The sequence below is a fragment of the Melospiza melodia genome, chromosome 1 (genome assembly GCF_035770615.1).
Source record: "Melospiza melodia melodia isolate bMelMel2 chromosome 1, bMelMel2.pri, whole genome shotgun sequence".
Classification (NCBI taxonomy): domain Eukaryota; kingdom Metazoa; phylum Chordata; class Aves; order Passeriformes; family Passerellidae; genus Melospiza; species Melospiza melodia.
The window spans coordinates 173,170,121-173,187,544 of record NC_086194.1 but is presented as its reverse complement, the minus strand read 5'-3'; the positions used below and the strand labels follow the sequence as shown (position 1 = coordinate 173,187,544).

At 45.2% G+C, this 17,424-nt stretch overlaps 1 pseudogene; it reads left to right on the top strand.

Annotated features, from left to right (window-relative positions):
- The window catches only part of LOC134417500 (leucine-rich repeat-containing protein 14-like), a 29,531-nt pseudogene that overhangs the window by 10,137 nt on the left and 1,970 nt on the right, over positions 1 to 17,424 (top strand).

Sequence of the window (17,424 nt, the reverse complement as noted above, 5' to 3'; positions counted from 1 at the left end):
ATGGTTTCTTCCCATTTTTTGATGGTTCCTTCCTGTTTTTGGTTTCCTCCCATTTTTGTCACTTTAGATGGTTCCTTCCTTGACGGTTCCATCCTGTTTTTTTGATGCTTCCTGTTTTTGATGGTTGCTTCCCATCCTTAATGGTTTCTTTCATTTTTTGATGTTCCCTTCCCATTTTTTATGGTTTCCTCCCATTTTTGAGGGTTTCCTCTCGTTCTTGATGGTTCCCGTTTTTGATGGTTCCCTCCCATTTTTGATGGTTCCATCCCTGTTGATGAATTCCTGCTTTTGATGGTTTTTTCCGTGGTGGCGCAGCTGCGGCGGCAGCTGGAGGAGCCCGGCCACGATGCCAGGTGGGTTCTGGGCAGCGTCGGGATGGGGGCACCACCTCCGTTCCTGAGGTTCCTCCGTCGCTTTTGGTGGTTCCTGCTTGGTTGTGATGGTTTCCTTCTTGTGTTTGATGGTTTATTCCCATGTTTGATGTTCCCTTCCCGTTTTTGGTGGTGCCTTGTTGGTTTGGATGGTTTCCTTCTTGTGTTTGATGGTTTATTCCCATGTTTGATGTTCTCTTCCTGTTTTTGGTGGTACCTTGTTGGTTTGGATGGTTTCCTTCTTGTTTTTCATGGTTGCTTCCCAGTTTTGCTGGTTCCTTCCCGTTTTTGATGGTTCCATCCCATTTTTGATGGTTCCATCCCGGTTTTGATGGTTCCTTTCTGGTTTTGAGGGTTCCTTCCTGTTTTTGATGGTTTCCTCCCATTTTTCATGGTTCCTTTGCATTTTTGATGGTTCCTTCCCATTGATGGATTCCTCCCATTTTTAATGGCTTCATTTTCTTTTTCATGGTTCCTTCCCATTTTTGGATGGTTCCATCCTGGTTTTGATGGTTCCTTTCTGGTTTTGAGGGTTCCTTCTTGATTTTGATGGTTTCTTCCCATTTTTGATGGTTCCTTCCCATTTATGGTTTCCTCCCATTTTTGATGGTTTCTTGCCACTTTGGATGGTTCCTTCCTTGACGGTTCCATCCCGTTTTTGATGGTTCCTTTCTGGTTTTGAGGGTTCCTTCTTCATTTTGATGGTTTCTTCCCATTTTTTGATGGTTCCTTCCTGTTTTTGGTTTCCTCCCATTTTTGTCACTTTAGATGGTTCCTTCCTTGACGGTTCCATCCCGTTTTTTTGATGCTTCCTGTTTTTGATGGTTGCTTCCCATCCTTAATGGTTTCTTTCAATTTTTGGTGGTTTTCTCCCATTTTTTACGGTTTCCTCCCATTTTTGAGGGTTTCCTCTTGTTCTTGACGGTTCCCGTTTTTGATGGTTCCCTCCCATTTTTGATGGTTCCATCCCTGTTGATGAATTCCTGCTTTTGATGGTTTTTTCCGTGGTGGCGCAGCTGCGGCGGCAGCTGGAGGAGCCCGGCCACGACGCCAGGTGGGTTCTGGGCAGCGTCGGGATGGGGGCACCACCTCTGTTCCTGAGGTTCCTCCGTCGCTTTTGGTGGTTCCTGCTTGGTTGCGATGGTTTCCTTCTTGTTTTTCATGGTTTCTTCCCATTTTTGATGGTTCCATCCCGTTTTTGATGGTTCCTTGCTGTTTTTGAGGGTTCCTTCTTGATTTTGATGGTTTCTTCCCATTTTTGACGGTTCCTTCCCATTTTTGGTTTCCTCCCATTTTTGATGGTTCCTTTCCACTTTAGATGGTTCCTTCCTTGACGGTTCCATCCCATTTTTGATGGTTCCTGTTTTTGATGGTTCCGTCCCATCCTTAATGGTTTCTTTCATTTTGTGATGTTCCCTTCCCGTTTTTGGTGGTACCTTGTTGGTTTGGATGGTTTCCTTCTTGTTTCTCATGGTTTCTTCCCAGTTTGGATGGTTCCTTCCTGTTTTTGATGGATTCCTCCCATTTTTAATGGCTTCTTTTTGTTTTTCATGGTTCCTTCCCATTTTTGATGTTTCCTCCAGTTTCTGATGGTTCCTTCCCATCCTTACTGGTTTCTCTCATTTTTTGGTGGTTTCTTCCCATTTTTTATGGTTTCCTCCCATTTTTGAGGGTTTCCTCTTGTTCTTGATGGTTCCCGTTTTTGATGGTTCCCTCCCATTTTTGATGGCTCCATCCCTGTTGATGAATTCCTGCTTTTGATGGTTTTTTCCGTGGTGGCGCAGCTGCGGCGGCAGCTGGAGGAGCCCGGCCACGACGCCAGGTGGGTTCTGGGCAGCGTCGGGATGGGGGCACCACCTCCGTTCCTGAGGTTCCTCCGTCGCTTTTGGTGGTTCCTGCTTGGTTGCGATGGTTTCCTTCTTGTGTTCGATGGTTTATTCCCATGTTTGATGTTCCCTTCCCGTTTTTGGTGGTGCCTTGTTGGTTTGGATGGTTTCCTTCTTGTGTTTGATGGTTTATTCCCATGTTTGATGTTCTCTTCCTGTTTTTGGTGGTACCTTGTTGGTTTGGATGGTTTCCTTCTTGTTTTTCATGGTTGCTTCCCAGTTTTGCTGGTTCCATCCCATTTTTGATGGTTCCATCCCGGTTTTGATGGTTCCTTTCTGGTTTTGAGGGTTCCTTCCTGTTTTTGATGGTTTCCTCCCATTTTTCATGGTTCCTTTGCATTTTTGATGGTTCCTTCCCATTGATGGATTCCTCCCATTTTTAATGGCTTCATTTTCTTTTTCATGGTTCCTTCCCATTTTTGGATGGTTCCATCCCGTTTTTGATGGTTCCTTTCTGTTTTTGAGGGTTCCTTCTTGATTTTGATGGTTTCATCCCATTTTTGACGGTTCCTTCCCATTTTTGGTTTCCTCCCATTTTTGATGGTTCCTTGCCACTTTGGATGGTTCCTTCCTTGACGGTTCCATCCTGTTTTTGATGTTTCCTCCAGTTTTTGATGGTTCCTTCCCATCCTTAATGGTTTCTTTCATTTTTTGATGTTCCCTTCCCATTTTTGGTGGTACCTTGTTGGTTTGGATGGTTTCCTTCTTGTTTTTCATGGTTCCTTCCCATTTTTGATGATTCCATCCCGTTTTTGATGGTTCCTTTCTGGTTTTGAGGGTTCCTTCCTGTTTTTGATGGTTTCCTCCCATTTTTCATGGTTCCTTTGCATTTTTGATGGTTCCTTCCCATTGATGGATTCCTCCCATTTTTAATGGCTTCATTTTCTTTTTCATGGTTCCTTCCCATTTTTGATGATTCCATCCCGTTTTTGATGGTTCCTTTCTGGTTTTGAGGGTTCCATCTTCATTTTGATGGTTCCTTTGCATTTTTGATGGTTCCTTCCCATTTTTGGTTTCCTCCCATTTTTGATGGTTCCTTGCCACTTTAGATGGTTCCTTCCTTGACGGTTCCATCCTGTTTTTGATGTTTCCTCCTGTTTTTGATGGTTCCTTCCCATCCCTAACGGTTTCTTTCATTTTTTGATGTTCCCTTCCCATTTTTGGTGGTACCTTGTTGGTTTGGATGGTTTCCTTCTTGTTTGTCATGGTTCCTTCCCATTTTTGATGGTTCCTTCCTGGTTTTGATGGTTCCTTTCTGTTTTTGAGGGTTCCTTCTTGGTTTTGATGGTTTCTTCCCATTTTTGATGGTTCCTTCCCATTTATGGTTTCCTCCCATTTTTGATGGCTTCTTCCCACTTTGGATGGTTCCTTCCTTGACAGTTCCATCCCGTTTTTGATGTTTCCTCCAGTTTTTGATGGTTCCTTCCCATCCTTAATGGTTTCTTTCAATTTTTGGTGGTTTTCTCCCATTTTTGATGGTTTCCTCCCATTTTTGAGGGTTTCCTCCTTTTCTTGATGGTTCCCATTTTTGATGGTTCCTTCCCATTTTTGATGGTTCCATCCCGTTTTTGATGGTTCCTTTCTGTTTTTGAGGGTTCCTTCTTGATTTTGATGGTTCCTTTGCATTTTTGACGGTTCCTTCCCATTTTTGGTTTCCTCCCATTTTTGATGGTTCCTTGCCACTTTAGATGGTTCCTTCCTTGACGGTTCCATCCCATTTTTGATGGTTCCTGTTTTTGATGGTTCCTTCCCATCCTTAATGGTTTCTTTCATTTTTTGATGTTCCCTTCCCATTTTTGGTGGTACCTTGTTGGTTTGGATGGTTTCCTTCTTGTTTTTCATGGTTCCTTCCCATTTTTGATGATTCCATCCCGTTTTTGATGGTTCCTTTCTGGTTTTGAGGGTTCCTTCTTGATTTTGATGGTTCCCTCCCATTTTTCATGGTTCCTTTGCATTTTTGATGGTTCCTTCCCATTTTTGGTTTCCTCCCATTTTTGATGGTTCCTTGCCACTTTAGATGGTTCCTTCCTTGACGGTTCCTTCCCATTTTTGAGGACTTCCTCCTGTTTCTAATGGTTTTCTCCCATTTTTGATGGTTTCCTCCAGTTTTTCATGGTTTCTCTTTGTTTTTGATGTTTCCTTCCTGTTTTTGACCATTTCCTCCCATTTTTGATGGTTTCTTGCCACTTCAGATGGTTCCTTCCTTGACTGTCCCATCCCATTTTTGATGGTTCCATTTTTGATGATTCCCTCCTGTTTTTGATGGTTCCTTCCCATTTTTCATGATTCCTTTCCATTTTCGATGCTTTTAATGGTTTCTTTGATTTTTTTTTGATGGTTTCTTTGCATTTTTTATGATTTCTTCCCATTTTTAATGTTTTCCTCCTGTTTTTGATGGTTTCTTCTTGCATTTGATGGTTCCATCCCATTTTTCATGATTCCTTCCTGGTTTTGATGCTTTCCTCCCATTTGTCACAGTTTCCACACAATTTCTGATGGCTTTGTCTCATTTTTTATTATTTCCTCCCATTTTTGATGGTTTCCTCTCATTTTTGATATTTCCTTCGTTTTCTGATGGTTTCTTCCCGTTTATGTCTTCTTCCCAGTTTTTATGGTTTTTTTTCCTTTTTGATGGTTGCCTCTTGTACTTGAATGTTCCTTCCCATTTTTGATGGTTTCCTCTCATTTTTGATGATTCCTTCCTGTTTTTGATGGTTTCTTCCTGTTTATGTTTTCTTCCCAGTTTTTATGGTTTTTTTCCCGTTTTTGATGGTTTCTTCTTGTATTTGAACGTTTTTCCAATTTTTGATGGTTCCCTCTCATTTTTGATGGTTCCTTCCCGTTTTTGATGGTTTCTTCCCATTTACGTCTTCTTCCCAGTTTTTATGGGTTTTTTTTCCTTTTTTGATGGTTTCTTCTTGTATTTGAACGTTTCTTCCCATTTTTGATGGTTTCCTCTCATTTTTGATGGTTTCCTCTCATTTTTGATGGTTCCATCCTGTTTTTGATGCTTTCTTCCCGTTTATGTCTTCTTCCCTGTTTTTATGGTTTTTTTCCATTTTTGATGGTTTCTTCTTGTACTTGAACGTTTCTTCCCATTTTTGATGGTTTCCTCCAAGTTTTGACGGTTCCTTCCCATTTTTCATGGTTCCTTCCTTTACATGATTGTTCTTTCCCAATTTTTAATGATTTCTCTCTTCCTGTTTTTGATGTTTCCACCCCATTTTCGACGATCCCTTCCCACGTCCCCCAGCCTGCGCGTTCTGGACATCACCGGCCTCCCGGATTCGGCGTCCGGCCGCACTCCGGACGGGATGAGCGTCTGGTCGGGCACGGTGGCTTTGGCCAAGGCTTGCGTGGAGGTGTCCAAGCACCGGCGGGAATTCCAGCGGCGCGGATCCAAGCGGCACAAAGGCCGCTCCGGCGCCGCCACGGCCGCGGCCGCTCCGCAGCCGCCGGGCGTCGACATCCACGCCGACCTGTTCGTCAACGGGACGTCCTACGGGATCCTGCGCGACGCGCTCCGGACCGGATCCGCCGGCCCGCTGCGCCTCAAGTGCCGCGAGCTCCAAGCCGAGGAGCTCTCGGCGTCGGCCATCGCGGCACTGCTGGAATCGCTGGACCCGTCCTTCCTGCGCAGGGTGGACCTGAGATTCAACAACCTGGGGCTGGCCGGGCTCTCGGTGATCCTGCCGCACCTCTCGCGCTTCCCGGAGCTGCGCAGCCTCAAGCTGCAGTACAGCAACGTGGACGTGCGGCGCCCCACGCCCGAGTCGGCCATCGGCATCCGGTGCCTGGCCGGGCAGCTGGGAATGCTGCCCAGCCTGCGCGAGCTCAACCTGGGATCCTCCCGGCTCTCCGGGAACCTGCGCCAGATCCTCTGGTGAGCTCCTCGCGCGGCGGGGCCCGGCCGGGCCCTTCCCGCTCTTCCCCCCAAGGCTTGGGGGGCTTGGGGGTCTTTGCCACCCTCGGTGATCCCGTGGTTCCCGGATTTCATTGTCCCGATGTTCCCGCGGTTCCGTTATCCCGATAGTTCGTGACTCGGTGACTCCGTTGTCCTGTCGTTCCGTGATCCCAACATTCAGTGATTCCAGGATTCTCCAATGCTGAACTTGATGATCTTGGAGATTTTTTCCAGCTTAAGTGATCCCATAATTCCAGGATTGCATTCTCCCAATATTCCCACGAACCCATAATCCCAATATTTTATGACTCAAGGTTTTCATTATCCCATAAATTCATGATCCCAGAATTCCACGATTCCAAGATTCCCAGAGGTTGGTCTCGATAATCTTGGAGGTCGTCTCCAATCTTAGTGACGCCATGACTCCAGGATTTCATTATCCCACTGTTCCCATGATTCCCTTATCCCAATATTTTATGACTCAACAATTCCATTCTCACATAAATTCACGATCTCATAATTCCGGCATTCCAAGATTCCCAGAGGTTGGGCTCGATGGTCTTGGAGGTCTTCTCCAATCTTGATGATCCCTTGATTCGATTATTTCATTATCCCAATATTCCCATGTTCCCATGATTCCATTATCCCAATAATTCATGACTCAGTGATTCCATGATCCCAGAATTCCATGTTCCCAGGATTCTGTTATCCCAATAATTCATGACTCAGTGATTCCATGATCCCAGAATTCCATGTTCCCAGGATTCTGTGATTCCAAGATTCTCAAAGGCTGAACTTGGCAATCTTGGAGGTCTTCTCCAATCTTAGTGACGCCACGATTCCATGATGTCATTGTCCCAATATTCCCATGATGACCCTCTCATCCCAATAGTTTATGACTCAACAATTCCATTATCACATAAATTCGTGATCGCATCATTCCCCAATTCCAAGATTCCCAAAGTTTGTGCTCGATGGTCTTGGAGATCTTTTCCAACCTCAATGACCCCAGGTTCCCATGATCCCATTATCCCAATAATCCATGACTCCATTTTCCCTTAAATTCAAGATTTCGCAATTTCTTAATTCTAAGATTCCCAGAGCTTGGGCTTGATGGCCGTGAGCATCTTTTCCAACCGGAATGATCCATTGATTTCAGGAACTTTTTATCCCAATGTTCCCATAATCCCGTGGTTCCGTTGTCCCAAGAGTTTACAACTCAAATATTCCATCATCCCATAATTTCATGATCCCATCATTCCTTAGACCACGATTCCCAAGGTTTGTGCTCGATGGTCTTGGAGATCTTTTCCAACCTGAACGATCCCAGGTTCCCATGATCCCATTATCCCACCAGTCCATGACTCCATGATTCCATAACTACGTGACCCCATAATTCTGCGATTCCAGGATTCCCAAAGGTTGGATTTGATGATCCTGAAGCCTTTTCCAACTTCAACGGCTCCATGAGCCCGGAACTCCATGATCCCATAATTCCTTAGTCCACGATTCCCAAGGTTTCTGCTCGATGGTCTTGGAGATCTTTTCCAACCTGAACGGTCCCAGGTTCCCATGATCCCATTATCCCAACATTCCATAACTCCATTTTCCCTTAAATTCAAAATTTCGTAATTTCTTAATTCTAAGATTCCCAGAGCTTGGGCTCGATGGTCTTGAGCATCTTTTCCAACCGGAATGATCCATTGATTTCAGGAACTTTTTATCCCAATGTTCCCATAATCCCGTGGTTCCGTTGTCCCAAGAGTTGACAACCCAGTGATTCCGTCATCCCATAATTTCATGATCCCACCATTCCTCAGTCCACGATTCCCAAGGTTTGGGCTCGATGGTCTTGGAGATCTTTTCCAACCTGAACGATCCCAGGTTCCCATGATCCCACCAGTCCATGACTCCATGATTCCATAACTACGTGACCCCACAATTCTGCGATTCCAGAATTCCCAAAGGTTGGATTTGATGATCCTGAAGCCTTTTCCAACTTCAACGGCTCCATGAGCCCGGAACTCCATGATCCCATAATTCCTCAGTCCACGATTCCCAAGGTTTGGGCTCGATGGTCTTGGAGATCTTTTCCAACCTGAATGCTCCCAGGTTCCCATGATCCCATTATCCCAATAATCCATGACTCCATTTTCCCTTAAATTCAAGATTTCATAATTTCTTAATTCTAAGATTCCCAGAGCTTGGGCTTGATGGCCTTGAGCATCTTTTCCAACCGGAATGATCCATTGATTTCAGGAACTTTTTATCCCAATGTTCCCATAATCCCGTGGTTCCGTTGTCCCAAGAGTTGACAACCCAGTGATTCCGTCATCCCATAATTTCATGATCCCATCATTCCTCAGTCCACGATTCCCAAGGTTTGGGCTCGATGGTCTTGGAGGTCTTCTCCAATCTTGATGTTCCCTTGATTCCATGATTTCATTGTCCCAATGTTCCCGTGTTCCCACGATTCTGGTATCCCAACAGCTCACGACGGAGCGATTCCATGATCCCAGAATTCCATGTTCCCAGGATTCTGTGATTCCAAGATTCTCAAAGGCTGAACTTGGCAATCTTGGAGGTCTTCTCCAACCTTAGTGACCCCACGATTCCATGATGTCATTGTCCCAATATTCCCATGATGACCCTCTCATCCCAATAGTTTATGACTCAACAATTCCATTATCACATAAATTCGTGATCGCATAATTCCGCAATTCCAAGATTCCCAAAGTTTGTGCTCGATGGTCTTGGAGATCTTTTCCAACCTGAACGATCCCAGGTTCCCATGATCCCATTATCCCAACAGTCCATGACTCCATTTTCCCTTAAATTCAAAATTTTGTAATTTCTTAATTCTAAGATTCCCAGAGCTTGGGCTCGATGGCCGTGAGCATCTTTTCCACCCGGAATGATCCACTGATTTCAGGAACTTTTTATCCCAATGTTCCCATAATCCCGTGGTTCCGTTGTCCCAAGAGTTGACAACCCAGTGATTCCATCATCCCATAATTTTATGATTCCATAATTCCTCAGTCCACGATTCCCAAGGTTTGGCCTCGATGGTCTTGGAGATCTTTTCCAACCTTAATGATCCCAGGTTCCTGTGATTCCATGATCCCACCAGTCCATGACTCCATGATTCCACAACTATGTGATCCCGTAATTCTGCGATTCCAGAATTCCCAAAGGTTGGATTTGATGATCCTGAAGCCTTTTCCAACTTCAATGGCTCCATGAGCCCGGAACTCCATGATCCCATCATTCCTTAGTCCACGATTCCCAAGGTTTGGGCTCGATGGTCTTGGAGATCTTTTCCAACCTAAACGATCCCAGGTTCCCATGATCCCATTATCCCAACAATCCATGACTCCATTTTCCCCTAAATTCAAGATTTCGTAATTTCTTAATTCCAAGATTCCCAGAGCTTGGGCTCAAATGCTCTTGAGCATCTTTTCCAACCGGAATGATCCATTGATTTCAGGAATTTTTATCCCAATTTTCCCATAATCCCGTGATTCCGTTGCCCCAAAAGTTGACAACCCAGTGATTCCATCATCCCATAGTTTCATGATCCCATCATTCCTCAGTCCACGATTCCCAAGGTTTGGCCTCGATGGTCTTGGAGGTCTTCTCCAATTTTGATGATCCCAGGTTCCCATGATCCCGTTATCCCACCAGTCCATGACTCCATGATTCCATAACTATGTGATCCCATAATTCTGCGATTCCAGGATTCCCAAAGGTTGGATTTGATGATCCTGAAGCCTTTTCCGACTTCAACGGCTCCATGAGCCTGGAACTCCATGATCCCATAATTCCTTAGTCCACGATTCCCAAGGTTTGTGCTCGATGGTCTTGGAGATCTTTTCCAACCTGAACGATCCCAGGTTCCCATGATCCCATTATCCCAATAATCCATGACTCCATTTTCCCTTAAATTCAAGATTTCGTAATTTCTTAATTCTAAGATTCCCAGAGCTTGGGCTTGATGGTCTTGAGCATCTTTTCCACCCGGAATGATCCATTGATTTCAGGAACTTTTTATCCCAATGTTCCCATAATCCCGTGGTTCCGTTGTCCCAAGAGTTGACAACCCAGTGATTCCATCATCCCATAATTTCATGATGCCATCATTCCTTAGTCCACGATTCCCAAGGTTTGGGCTCGATGGTCTTGGAGATCTTTTCCAATCTCAATGATCCCAGGTTCCCATGATCCCATTATCCCAATAATCCATGACTCCATTTTCCCTTAAATTCAGGATTTCGTAATTTCTTAATTCTGAGATTCCCAAACCTTGGGCTTGATGGTCTTGAGCATCTTTTCCACCCGGAATGATCCATTGATTTCAGGAACTTTTTATCCCAATGTTCCCATAATCCCGTGGTTCCGTTGTCCCAACAGTTGACAACCCAGTGATTCCGTCATCCCATAATTTCATGATCCCATCATTCCTCAGTCCACGATTCCCAAGGTTTGGGCTCGATGGTCTTGGAGGTCTTCTCCAACCTGAATGATCCCAGGTTCCCGTGATCCCATGATCCCACCAGTCCATGACTCCATGATTCCATAACTACGTGACCCCGTAATTCTGCGATTCCGGGATTCCCAAAGGTTGGATTTGATGATCCTGAAGCCTTTTCCAACTTCAACGGCTCCATGACCCCGTAACTCCATGATCCCATAATTCCTTAGTCCACGATTCCCAAAGTTTCTGCTCGATGGTCTTGGAGATCTTTTCCAACCTCAATGATCCCAGGTTCCCATGATCCCATTATCCCAACAGTCCATGACTCCATTTTCCCTTAAATTCAAAATTTCGTAATTTCTTAATTCTAAGATTCCCAGAGCTTGGGCTTGATGGTCTTGAGCATCTTTTCCAACCGGAATGATCCATTGATTTCAGGAACTTTTTATCCCAATGTTCCCATAATCCCGTGGTTCCGTTGTCCCAAGAGTTGACAACCCAGTGATTCCATCATCCCATAATTTCATGATCCCATCATTCCTCAGTCCACGATTCCCAAGGTTTGGGCTCGATGGTCTTGGAGGTCTTCTCCAATCTTGATGTTCCCTTGATTCCATGATTTCATTGTCCCAATGTTCCCGTGTTCCCACGATTCTGTTATCCCAATAGCTCATGACTCAGTGATTCCATGGTCCCAGAATTCCATGTTCCCAGGATTCTGTGATTCCAAGATTCTCAAAGGCTGAACTTGGCAATCTTGGAGGTCTTCTCCAATCTTAGTGACCCCACGATTCCATGGTGTCATTGTCCCAATATTCCCATGATGACCCTCTCATCCCAATAGTTTATGACTCAACAATTCCGTTATCACATAAATTCGTGATCGCATCATTCCCCAATTCCAAGATTCCCAAAGTTTGTGCTCGATGGTCTTGGAGATCTTTTCCAACCTCAATGACCCCAGGTTCCCATGATCCCATTATCCCAACATTCCATAACTCCATTTTCCCTTAAATTCAAAATTTCGTAATTTCTTAATTTTAAGATTCCCAGAGCTTGGGCTTGATGGCCGTGAGCATCTTTTCCACCCGGAATGATCCATTGATTTCAGGAACTTTTTATCCCAATGTTCCCATAATCCCGTGGTTCCGTTGTCCCAAGAGTTGACAACCCAGTGATTCCGTCATCCCATAATTTCATGATCCCATCATTCCTCAGTCCACGATTCCCAAGGTTTGGGCTCGATGGTCTTGGAGATCTTTTCCAACCTGAACGATCCCATGATCCCATGATCCCACCAGTCCATGACTCCATGATTCCATAACTACGTGACCCCACAATTCTGCGATTCCAGGATTCCCAAAGGTTGGATTTGATGATCCTGAAGCCTTTTCCAACTTCAACGGCTCCATGAGCCCGGAACTCCATGATCCCGTAATTTCATAGCTCCCTGATCCCAGAATCCCAATATCCCACGATTCCCTAATCCCATGAACTCCAGGATCCCAAAACTCCGTAACTCCACTATTGCCCGGCTCCGTGACTCCATAATTCCACGATTCTCAAAGGTGCAACTTGATGATCTTGGAGATCTCCTCCAACTTCAGCCATTCCATAATTCCATGATTCCATGACCATGCCACTCCATGACCCCACAATCTCATGGATCCACAACTCCATGATCCCATCATCCTCAGATGTCAAACCTGATGGTCTTGGAGGCCTTTCCCAACCTGAGCCATTCCATAATTCAATAACCTCAAAATTCCAAAATCCCAGGATTTTCAGAGGTCAAACTTGATGTTCTTGGAGCTCTTCCCCAACCTCAGCCATTCCAGAATCCCATGGCTCTGTGATCCCATAATTCCATGATTCTCCGATTTTGACCTTGATGGTCCTGGAGCTTTTCCCCAACCTCAGCCATTCCATAACTCCATGGCCCCACCATCCTCAGATGTCAAACCTGATGGTCTGGGAGCTCTTTCCCAACCAGAGCCATTCCATAATTCCATTATTTGATTCCACAATTCCATGACCCCACGATCCCATAATTCCATGGTTCTCAAACCTGGAGCTTGATGGTCTTGGTGACCTTTCCTGCCCTGAGAAATTCCATAACTCCATGATCCCATAACTCCAAAATCCCAGGATTTTCAGAGGTCGAACTCGATGTTCTTGGAGCTCTTTCCCAACCTCAGCCATCCCACAATCCCACGGCTCTGTGATCCCATCACTCCATGATTCTCAATCCTTGACTTTGATGTTCTTGGAGACCATTCATGACCTGAGTAATCCCATAACTCCCTGACCCCATAACTCCAAACTCCCAGGATTTCAGAGGTCAAACTTGATTCTCGGCCATCTTTCCCAACCTCAGCCATTCCATAACTCCATGATTTTGAAACCTTGAACTTGATGGTCTTGGAGACCTTCCCAACCTCCATCATTTCATAACTCCACGATCCCATCATTCCAAAATCCCAGGATTTTCAGAGCTCAAACTCGATGTTCTTGGAGCTCTTTCCCAACTTCAGTCATTCCAAAATTCCACTACTCGACTCCATAATTCCATGATTCTCAAACCTTGACCTTGATGGTCTTGGAGCTCTTTCCCAACCTCACCCATTCCATAACTCCATGGCCCCACCATCCTCAGATGTCAAACCTGATGGTCTGGGAGCTCTTTCCCAACCAGAGCCATTCCATAATTCCATTGTTTGATTCCACAATTCCATGACCCCACGATCCCATCATTCCATGATTCTCAAACCTGGAGCTTGATGGTCTTGGTGACCTTTCCTGCCCTGAGTAATTCCACGATTCCATGACCCCATCACTCCAAAATCCCAGGATTTTCAGAGGTTGAACTTGATGGTCTTGGAGCTCTTTCCCAACCTCAGCCATTCCATAACTCCATGATCCCATTATTCCCAAATCCCAGGATTTTCAGAGATCACACTCGATGTTCTTGGAGCTCTTTCCCAACCATAGCCATTCCATAATTCCATGACCCCATGGTCCCATCATTCCATGATTCTCAAACCTTGACCTTGATGGTCTTGGAAAACTTTCCTAATCTCAGCCATTCCATAACTCCATGACCCCATAACTCCACAATCCCAGGATTTTCAGAGGTCAAACTCGATGTTCTTGGAGACCTTCCCCAACCTCACCCATCTCACAATCCCAACATCCCATCATTCCAAAATCCCAGGATTTTTAGACGTCAGACGTGATGTTCTTGGAGCTCTTTCTCAACCTCAGCCATTCCAAAATTCCATGACCCCATGATCCCATAATTCCATGATTCCAATCCTTGACCTTGATGGTCTTGGAGACCTTTCCTGCCCTGAGTAATTCCATGATTCCATGACCCCATAACTCCAAAATCCCAGGATTTTCAGAGGTCAAACTCGATGTTCTTGGAGACCTTTCCCACCCTCAGCCATTCCACAACTCCATGGTCCCACCATCCTCAGATGTCAAACCTGATGGTGTTGGAGACTTTCCCAACCTGAGTCATTCCATAATTCCACAATTTGATTCCACAATTCCATGACCCCACGATCCCATCATTCCATGATTCTCAAACCTGGAGCTTGATGGTCTTGGAGACCTTTCCCAACCTCAGCCATTCCATAACTCCATGATCCCATAATTCCCAAATCCCAGGATTTTCAGAGATCAAACTCGATGTTCTTAGAGACCCTTCCCAACCTCGCCCATTCCATAATTCCACAATTTGATTCCACAATTCCCTGGCTCCATGATCCCATAAATTCCATGATTCTCAAACCTTGACCTTGATGGTCTTGGAGACCTTTCCTGCCCTGAGTAATTCCACGATTCCATGACCCCATCATTCCAAAATCCCAGGATTTTCAGAGGTCGAACTCGATGTTCTTGGAGCTCTTTCCCAACCTCAGCCATCCCACAATCCCACGGCTCTGTGATCCCGTAATTCCATGATTCTCAAACCTTGAACTTGATGGTCCTGGAGCTTTTCCCCACCCTCAGCCATTCCACAACTCCATGGTCCCACCATCCTCAGATGTCAAACCTGATGGTGTTGGAGACCTTTCCCAACCTGAGCCATTCCATAATTCAATAACCTCAAAATTCCAAAATCCCTGATCCCAAGACCTCACAATTCCACAATTCTACAATTCCCTGGCTCCATAACTCCATTATTCCATGAGTCTCACACCTGGAGTTTGATGGTCTTGGAGACCTTTCCCAACTTCAGCCGTTCCATGCGTTCCATGATCACAATCTCATGGACCCATCATTCCACAACTCCATGGTCCCACCATCCTCAGATGTCAAACCTGATGGTGTTGGAGACCTTTCCCAACCTGAGCCATTCCATAATTCCATGATCTGATTCCACAATTCCATGACCCCACGATCCCATCATTCCATGATTCTCCGAATTTGACCTTGATGTTCCTGGAGATCTTTCCCAACCTCAGCCATTCCATAACTCCACGACCCCATCATTCCAAAATCCCAGGAATTTCAGGAGTCAAACTTTACGTTCTCGGAGCTCTTTCTCAAGTTCAGCCATTCCACAATCCCACGGCTCTGTGATCCCATAATTCCATGAATCTCAAACATGGAGCTTGATGGTCTTGGAGACCTTTCCCAACCTCAGCCATTCCATAACTCCATAATTCCGAAATTCCAGTATTTTCAGGGGTCAGAGTTGACGTTCTGGGAGCTCTTTCCCAACCTCAGCCACGCCAAAATTTCATTATTTAATTCCACAATTCCAAGAACCCATGATCCCATAATTCCATGATTCTCATACCTTGACCTTGATGGTCTTGGTGACCTTTCCTGCCCTGAATAATTCCACGATTCCATGACCCCATAACTCCAAAGTCCCAGGATTTTCAGAGGTCAGACGTGATGTTCTTGGAGCTCTTTCCCAACCTCAGCCATCCCACAATCCCACGGCTCTGTGATCCCATCACTCCATGATTCTCAATCCTTGACTTTGATGTTCTTGGAGACCATTCATGACCTGAGTAATCCCATAACTCCGTGACCCCATAACTCCAAAATCCCAGGATTTCAGAGGTCAAACTTGATTCTCGGCCATCTTTCCCAACCTCAGCCATTCCATAACTCCATGATTTTGAAACCTGGAACTTGATGGTCTTGGAGACCTTCCCAACCTCCATCATTTCATAATTCCATGATCCCATCATTCCAAAATCCCAGGATTTTCAGAGGTGGAACTTGATGTTCTTGGAGCTCTTTCCCAACTTCAAACATTCCACAATTCCATGACCCCGTGATCCCCAGAGTTCCATGATTGTCAAACCTTGAACTTGATGGTCTGGGAGCCCTTTCCCAACCTCAGCCACACCAAAATTCCATGATTTAATTCCAAAATTCCGTGACTCCATGGTCCCATAATTCCATGACTTTCAATCGTTGACCTTGATGTTCTTGGAGCTCTTTCCCAACCTCAGCCATTCCACAATTCCATGGCTCCATGATCCCATAAATTCCATGATTCTCAAACCTTGACCTTGATGGTCTTGGAGACCTTTCCTGCCCTGAGTAATTCCATGATTCCATGACCCCATAATCTCAAAATCCCAGGATTTTCAGAGGTCAAACTCGATGTTCTTGGAGCTCTTTCCCAACCTCAGCCATCCCACAATCCCACGGCTCTGTGATCCCACAACTCCATGATTCTCAATCCTTGACTTTGATGTTCTTGGAGACCATTCATGACCTGAGTAATCCCATAACTCCGTGACCCCAGAACTCCAAAATCCCAGGATTTCAGAGGTCAAACTTGATTCTCGGCCATCTTTCCCAACCTCAGCCATTCCATAACTCCATGATTTTCAAACCTTGAACTTGATGGTCTTGGAGACCTTCCCAACCTCCATCATTTCATAATTCCACGATCCCATCATTCCAAAATCCCAGGATTTTCAGAGGTGGAACTTGATGTTCTTGGAGCTCTTTCCCAACTTCAAACATTCCACAATTCCATGACCCCGTGATCCCCAGAGTTCCATGATTGTCAAACCTTGAACTTGATGGTCTGGGAGCCCTTTCCCAACCTCAGCCACACCAAAATTCCATGATTTAATTCCAAAATTCCATGACTCCATGATCCCATGATTCCATGACTTTCAATCGTTGACCTTGATGTTCTTGGAGCTCTTTCCCAACCTCAGCCATCTAACAATCCCAACATCCCATCATTCCAAAATCCCAGGATTTTCAGAGGTCGAACTCGATGTTCTTGGAGCTCTTTCCCAACCTCAGCCATCCCACAATCCCACGGCTCTGTGCTCCCATCACTCCATGATTCTCAATCCTTGACTTTGATGTTCTTGGAGACCATTCATGACCTGAGTAATCCCATAACTCCATGACCCCAGAACTCCACAATCCCAGGATTTCAGAGGTTAAACTTGATTCTCGGCCATCTTTCCCAACCTCAGCCATTCCATAACTCCATGATTTTGAAACCTTGAACTTGATGGTCTTGGAGACCTTCCCAACCTCAGCCATTCCATAATTCCACAATCCCATCATTCCAAAATCCCAGGATTTTCAGAGGTGGAACTTGATGTTCTTGGAGCTCTTTCCCAACTTCAAACATTCCACAATTCCATGACCCCGTGATCCCCAGAGTTCCATGATTGTCAAACCTTGAACTTGATGGTCTGGGAGCCCTTTCCCAACCTCAGCCACACCAAAATTCCATTATTTAATTCCAAAATTCCATGACTCCATGATCCCATAATTCCATGACTT